Source organism: Lactuca virosa, chromosome 2 (assembly GCF_052849685.1).
Source record: "Lactuca virosa cultivar CGN04683 chromosome 2, Lactuca_virosa_CGN04683_v6, whole genome shotgun sequence".
In the NCBI taxonomy this organism is placed as follows: domain Eukaryota; kingdom Viridiplantae; phylum Streptophyta; class Magnoliopsida; order Asterales; family Asteraceae; genus Lactuca; species Lactuca virosa.
Window position 1 is genome coordinate 28,344,213 of NC_136427.1, and position 7,712 is coordinate 28,351,924.

General features: G+C 36.0%; 1 long non-coding RNA gene across 1 annotated transcript; it reads left to right on the forward strand.

Annotated features, from left to right (window-relative positions):
* The first annotated feature begins 4,684 nt into the window (after positions 1 to 4,684).
* On the forward strand, positions 4,685 to 7,185 carry LOC145156282 (uncharacterized). The gene is made up of 4 exons (XR_013736584.1): positions 4,685 to 4,808; positions 6,613 to 6,674; positions 6,767 to 6,975; positions 7,049 to 7,185. It is a non-coding gene; the product is annotated as an uncharacterized LOC145156282 (long non-coding RNA).
* The last annotated feature ends 527 nt before the right edge of the window (positions 7,186 to 7,712 follow it).

Sequence of the window (7,712 nt, forward strand, 5' to 3'; positions counted from 1 at the left end):
ACGGGAATGGTCACAGTTAAATACCCCGACTCCATGCAAACTTAGGGAAAATGACAGAACTGGTCCCTCCCATTCCAAACTCTTCAAACAAAGTCCAACACTTACCATTTAAACCCCGACTCCTTAAAATACTTTCAACTTTGATCCAATATTTTACCAAATGGCCCCTCTTTAAGAAAATCCTTACAATTCAGGTCCAAATGTTACCAATTACACCCTACCTTCTAAAACCCCTTTCAATATAAGTGTTGAAATTAAACCATAACCCCCGGAGATTTAATTATTGTCATTTTGCTTCCCGAAAGCAACACCCCACCAATTTTATTTAATTTTGAGGTCTAATAATATAAACTAATAATAAAAATTGCTTCTCGGGGTTCCGGGTTTATCATTTAATTATTTTATTTAAAACGGGATGTTACAATGTTAGTGACTTGGTTTAGGTCGGTATCCTGGTATATAGGATGATGTTATGTTAATGACTGGTTAGGTCGGTATCATGGTTATAGGATGGTTGCTGTGTTAGTGATTTGTTAGATCGGTATGGTTATATATTATATACATGCTAGTGTGCTGTAGGCCAACATACCCAGGGTGGAACGGATAGACTGCAGGCCCAAGAGGGCACATAGTCAGGTCTAAGGCCCGACGAGCAGTCCGGATAGGCTGAAGGCCCCGAGAGGGCGGTCCAGACATGTCGAGGCTCAGAGAGTGGGCCAGATAGACTGAAGGCCCGGTGCGGGCGGTCCATTCATACCGTAGACTCAGAGAGTGGACCAGGTGGATTGAAGGCCTAGTGTGGCCGGACCAGTCACACTGTAGACTCGAGATGCATGGTTGTTCTGTGTTTGTTTTATGATATGTTTATGGTTGTATGAGGTTGGTATTTTGGGGTAACTCACTAAGCCTTCGAGCTTACATATATCGATTATTGTTTCAGGTGCAGCGGATGACTGCGGGAAGGCGAAGGTGTGACCGTACACTCCCTCCTATTTTTATTTGGATTTCTGGGATAATCTTATTTGAAACTATTTTGGAAACCTTTTTGTAATAACTCTTAGTATTTGAAACGTTTTTAAAAGTTTAAAATTGGCATGATTTTTATGGGTGTTACATAGCTGCAACCACCTCCTCATGAATGATCCTACGGATCTCCTCGTCACTGGTACCACTACTCATGGGGTTGTTGCTGGTGATCACCATAGTGTCTTTGAAACGCAAAAACAAAATCATCAGAGACTAGCTCAATACATACATACTCGATTACCCACCCCTACATCATCCTTAGCATCCTATGATTCTTACTTGAGTCGCACACACATCTGGTGCTTTCAGTACTACGGGCCCAATACTACCTTCCACACCAACCTATAGTCGTCCCAAGTCCTCCTCCTAGGATCCTAATTCATAGTACTCTATCCCTCAAGGATCTCACTACTTTCTCGGTAGATTCCTCAATGCTCATCTAGGTATCTCTCCCAGACTACTCAAAACTCTTTCTAAAGATTCCTGCTATGGTCCTCCCTGGTTAGTACACACACAAAGCAAATAGCAGATAAAATCAATCAATAGCATACCCTAGGCTAAGGCAACATGAATCAGGCAACTCTAGCCGTAGTTTCTGAAGTACCTAGCCTATTGTCTAGCATGCAACTCTAATATCTCTTAAATATCTCATAATATACACAATTAATGGTATTTTAGGAAATCACCGTTCGAGCTCTGGCTAATTGTACACACTACTCCGTCTCGTTTTCTCTTTAAAAATCTTACTCGTTTTAGAAAAATTGTTTCTTTTAGAAAATTTTTCTCAAATCCTCAGTTTGAGTTCGAACGAACCCGAGAGTACATCCGAATCCCTCAAACCAAGGTCCTGATACCAACTTGTAACACTCTAAATTTTCAAACAAAATTTTCATTTTCAAAATCACATAATTCTCAATATCATATCTCAAAAACCCCAATTGTCAAAATGTCAAAAACACAAATTCATAATTTTTTTTATAAAATCCAGAATCCTCAAAACATAAACTCCATCTTGTGTGTACAATCAAGCCGGCGCCTTCCCGTAATCCTAAGAAGTACCTGAAACACATATCACATAACACGGTAAGCACAAAGCTTAGTGAGTTCTCCAAAATACCACATACACAAATATTAAGCCTCTTATGGCGATAACTCGACATGGACCCTCCGGTCTCATGCATCTCGGTGAGGACCCTCCAGTCTCACGGCTCGGTGTGGACCCTCCTGTCATGTTTCTCAGTGAAGACCCTCCGGTCTCACAACTCGGTTTGGACCCTCCGGTCCTAAGTCAATAAAGCACAGAATAATGTACCATATATCACAAAGACAAAATGCATAATATTACATAACTTAATATAATCACTTAGGACCCTCCACTACAAGAAAAAGACCCTTTTACGATGGGCAAACCACGACACTCATTGATTTATCTTACGCAAAAGAGAGTGACATTAAAAAAGTGTCATATCTTCAAAAAATTTAAGGATTTAGGTCACTCATTATTGCGTTCCCTTAAATTAGTGCCTCATGTAAAAAAAAATTAAAAACACGGAGGGCACTTTATCTAAAATGTGCGTCCTCTGTGAATATCGTTTTGATATATTTTTTTTAAGAAACACGCGTCTCTCCTCTTAGAGGGAAAATGAAATCTCCAAAAGTTTTAAACCCCGCTTTCTTCTCCTACATTCGTATCGTCTCTGTTCTCTAACATATCCTCTCCTTCGTCTCTGCCCCTCACCCACCTCCACTACCTCCAACCCACAACGATTCTTCAAGCCTGCACAACGTAAGCTACGCTTTTTTTGATCGGAGACTTACGCCCCATTCGCTTCACTCTCAATTGCAACGTCGCTCAGCAACTACGACTCCTCCACTGCAATGGTGTTGTGACTCCTCAGGATACAACATCGGCGACTACACGCCTATCAAGTAATCTCTCTCGTACTCATCATAGAAGAACGACAAGTAATATATCACCATCGGTACGTAAGTAACTCCTCAGGCTCACCGTACCACCTCTTCCCCACCCTACTGCATCTACTAAGACTCCTCAGGTTTACAAGCCCAAGGTCTGATTGTACTAACGTATGAAAAGGACGCTTCTACCCTGCCTTATTTCTTCAGTCGTTCAACAAATAAGGGGGCACGCAATTTCTCGTTCATATCTCGACTTCATCTTCTCAATCATGAAAAAGGCTCATGATTTTTCCCTTCATGTGCGATTTCATCTAGTATTATCGATTTCTCCGTTATGCCTCTGATTTTTTCCTGCATCTACTTCTCATCTCTGAAAACAACTTTATTTCATGTTTCAGCTTATAGCTATTGGCTTAGAACTAGCTGCTGTTTGGGAAGCTATCTGTCAAGCACATGTAACAGGTATCCAATTATTAATATATACAACTAGGTTACAAGAATAACTTCTTTAAATCAAGAACCAACTAATTAAACTAATGTTATATAGTCTCTTATATGTGATGTAAATAAGCTATTGAGGTAGTTTTTGATCAATTTTAATTCTTTTTTCTCTAGCTATTGAGCCAATTCAAGATTGCAAAGAGAGATGGGGTTTGTCATTTTGTTTTCGGTTTTAGTCTTAAGTTCGTATTCCTACCCCTATATGTTCACTTATTTGCTGAATTATATGTTTTGAAAAGAAGAATGGAGTTGTATGCTCTCAAAGTGGTGATAATTCCAATAAATTTAGTCTTTTGCAGTTTTTTACCTGCCTAGCTAATGAATATGAAAGAAGGCATTAGTCAACTTCCTCTATTGCAAGGTAATTTAATTCCAGATCTATTGAGGTAGTTTTTGATCAATATGAAAGAAAGTAACAAATTCATTTTCAATCTATTCATTAAAGTGTAAATAAGCTTACTAAGCTAAAAAATGATAAAAATATTAATGCTAATGTTTCCTCACCACATGTCAAGTCTATTTTATAATTTTTAACTTATAAGTCAAACTTTCCATTTATGTGAATGTACACTCACTTTTCACTTTCTATTCCTCTATCAGACATTAAAGTGCTTGGGTCAATTTGTTCAGAACTTTCAAAGCTTGGCAGAAAGTCAGTTCATGGTTAAGTTTGTCTTTTTTCCATTGTCCCCCTCTTGCCAAATTAGCTCTATTATTGTTCATAAAACTTAAAAAGATTGTTTGTTTTTTTTCCAGAGGTTTTGGTTCCATTATGGCAAACATTTGTTTTATCTCTTGTTGTATATGAGAGATCTTCAATTGAAGGACTTGAAGATTCATATGAAGGAAGATATGATTCTGATGGTTTCGAAACAAGCCTTGAATCCTTTATCATTCAAGTAAAATTTTTATTTGTGTTTAATATTTATAGATGTCAAATAACTTCTGCTCTTCTTTATCTTTAACCAATTAACCGTATGTTTTCATCTTCCTATATTTATTTTTGTAATCATTACAGGTTTTCATATATATATATATATATATATATATATATATATATATATATATATATATATATATATATATATGATCATTTCCTCGTGGCCTTGCCTTGATGCTTCTCTGTTGTAAGTTTGGCTTGGTTTCTTGTACTTGAGTCTTATCTGAAAATGTGACTTTTTTACTCTTTTTGTTTACAGGGAAAGTGGATACATGATACGAATCCATTTGAATCATTGAAATACCAAGAACCTCTTGCAGCATTGAAAGCTAGAATTGAAAAGGAAGGATCAAAAGCAGTGTTTTCTCTATTGATAGAGAAAAATATTTTAAACAATCCTCATCTTGTCACAATTGAAATGCAGGTACTTTTTGATTTTAGGTTTAAGGTTTTATTCCTTTTTAATTATAAGACATGACGCCAACTCAGTGTTTTTCAAGATTTCTTGATTTTGCCTCTAATGTACTAGTTCCCAACATTTATCTGTTGAGACCTCCATAAAGCTCTCATTTGGACATTCTTCTAAAAAAAAATTGAACTTTTTATTTTATGGTAAGATGATAGATACTAAGCGTTTCAATTAGTTCATTACCTTATTAGAACATTAAGTACCATTTCTTAAATATATCCTAACTAGATCAGTGAAAAACGATGATGTATACGAAGTTGGTGTTGACATCCTTTGATATTTAAAAACCATAACGGTATGACATGATCAAGCCACCTTAAACTGAATGATGGATGATCCAATGGCACCTCCTTTTTTATCATATGGTTTATTTGATTTTTATTAGACTTTTTAACAGAGTAATATGTATAGGTATAAGACAACAAAAGGTAAGCTGATAGTCATCAATTAATTAATTAATAAGATGCATGGAATGGAGTTGGAATCTGTTATCCAAAAGAGAAAAAAGAAGCCCATGCCCAACAAATCAACAATCAGTTGTTTCAGATGTTCTTGACCCCTGACATTAATATAATACCCCAAGTCCAACCAGTTTTTTTAAAATGTCGACAAGATCACAAGACTAGTATCTTTTTAACACGTTATTATATAATAATAATAACATCAGCAAGACTAGAAACCAGCCCATCCAGTAGGTCGGGAAGCCGACTTACTTTCTTTGTTTTTTAACTCCTCCCCATAACCAAAACGCCTAGAATTAGTGGTGTTGATAGGTATATTAGGTGTTGTATTTTCCTGAGAGTGAGAGCTAGCAGAGGCAGGAACTGCTGTGAAGCTTTCCGCTCCAAAACCCCAACTGGTGGTGCCGCCTTCAGCCGCTTGCTTGTTCTCGTGCCCATTGTTTCTTGTTCTAACAAATTTGGAGTTGTTTGTGGGATTCTCCTCAGGAAATGCCTGCCATGAATTTTGTTCAGGGGACCCTTTATAAAATAATCCCTTTTCAACCTCCCAAACTCTTCCATCTTTCTCTTTCTGCTATTAAAATTAAACAAACAAACTAATACCATTCTTTTTGCCTACAAGAAACCAACTGAATTGACCAGTGTGGTGAATTCATCGAGGGTATAATGGAGATTGTTCGGGATGACAAGAACATAAAAGATTTGCATGTTTTAGACACGTGAAGAGATCTGGCAAGCATGTACAGGTGGCTGCTAACATGTGCAAGTTGTAAAAACATAGATAACATTCTTTTTCATTAGTTGGATCAAATTCATCTTCCATTTTTGGAAACTGAAAACTAGTTTGAAGGTGCTTGATCTGGCAAGCATGTACAGGCGGCCGGTGACATGTACAGGCAGCCGGTGACATGTGCAAGTCGTAAAAACATAGATAACATTCTTTTTCATTACTTGAGGCTCCCCTGAAATTATTATATTAAAAGAACATTAGAAAACAATAACTTTCAACAATTAAATTTTTTTAAAAAAAGTTTTTTTATTTACCTTGATAGCATTGGTGAGTATCCCATTATTCCCACAAACACGTTTCCAATATAAATTCTCGGAAGTTTTTTCATTCAAAAATGTGCTTTTAGAAAAGCATAAAGATGCATCAGCCTAGTAAGGTACACCATGCTAATTGCATTTGGTTTTGGTATACTTGTTGTAATTATTAATTTTGATCTTTTCATTTATTAGTTTCTTATATTTTAGGAGTTTAAGAATCTAACTTTTTGTTGTCCATGTTCTTTATGAAGGTTGCTAAGCCAAACAATTTTGAAAAAATTCTATTGCTTCTCCTTCCGTTACTCCTCAACAGGTAATTTTTATGTTTTTTTTGAACTCCAAATAGCATCTCAAATACCATTTTATTTTATTTTTTGAATTTCTATTTACTTTGTTGATTTGTAGTATCCTGTTTAGTAAAAAGTCACAAAATTTGTGAAGGGCAGTTTGGTCTTTTGACAACAGAGTCATCTAGATGCTGGTATAAATAGCAGGTCAAGGCAATCCTGTTTCAGCATTTACCCTATACAAGCATATTTGATCAAATTGTTCAGATTATTATTTGATCAAATTGAAGATGGTTTTTGTCTATGTGGGCAATTTTCCCACTAGAGGTATATATGTATTCAGTCATTTCATTAGTTTTAAATCCTCAAATAATCCATTTCATTTGTCGGGATTTATTAGGTCTGCAAGAAGCATACAAAGCACGCCGTGCAACAGAGGAGACGATTAATGATCCACAAATCCTAAAACATTTCTGGCAATTCCCAAATAGTTTGTGTTTTATATGTTTGTTCTTATTTGGATTAGGAAGATTTGTTTTTCTAGTTTGACTGATGTTAATAAACTAACAATTAAATGTGATTTGTTTTTGAATATTACTACATTTATTTATGAAATTGATTGTTTTGTTATATAAGTATTTTATTTTGCATTATGAGACTTTAAATGTGTTATTTAATTTGAAAATTAGTAAATCTATATATATATATATATATATATATATATATATATATTTAAAACATTTAAAATTATGACACGCAAAAATGTGTGTCATCTTTCTTTATGACAGTGGCTTTAACGATACGCAATGCGAGTCGTAAACACGCGTCGTAAATTTATGACACGCAAATGCGTGTCATCTTCTTTATGACAGGGCCTTCCTTGACACGCATTGCGTGTCGTAAGCACCCGTCTTAAATGCGTGTCGTAAATAGACGACGCGCAAAAGCATGTCGTCTCTCGTTATGACAGGGCCTTCCTTGATACTCATTTGTGCGTCGTCTGAGCGTTTTACGACACGCATTGCACGTCGTAAAAGGCTTTTTCTATAGTAGTGCTCTGGTCG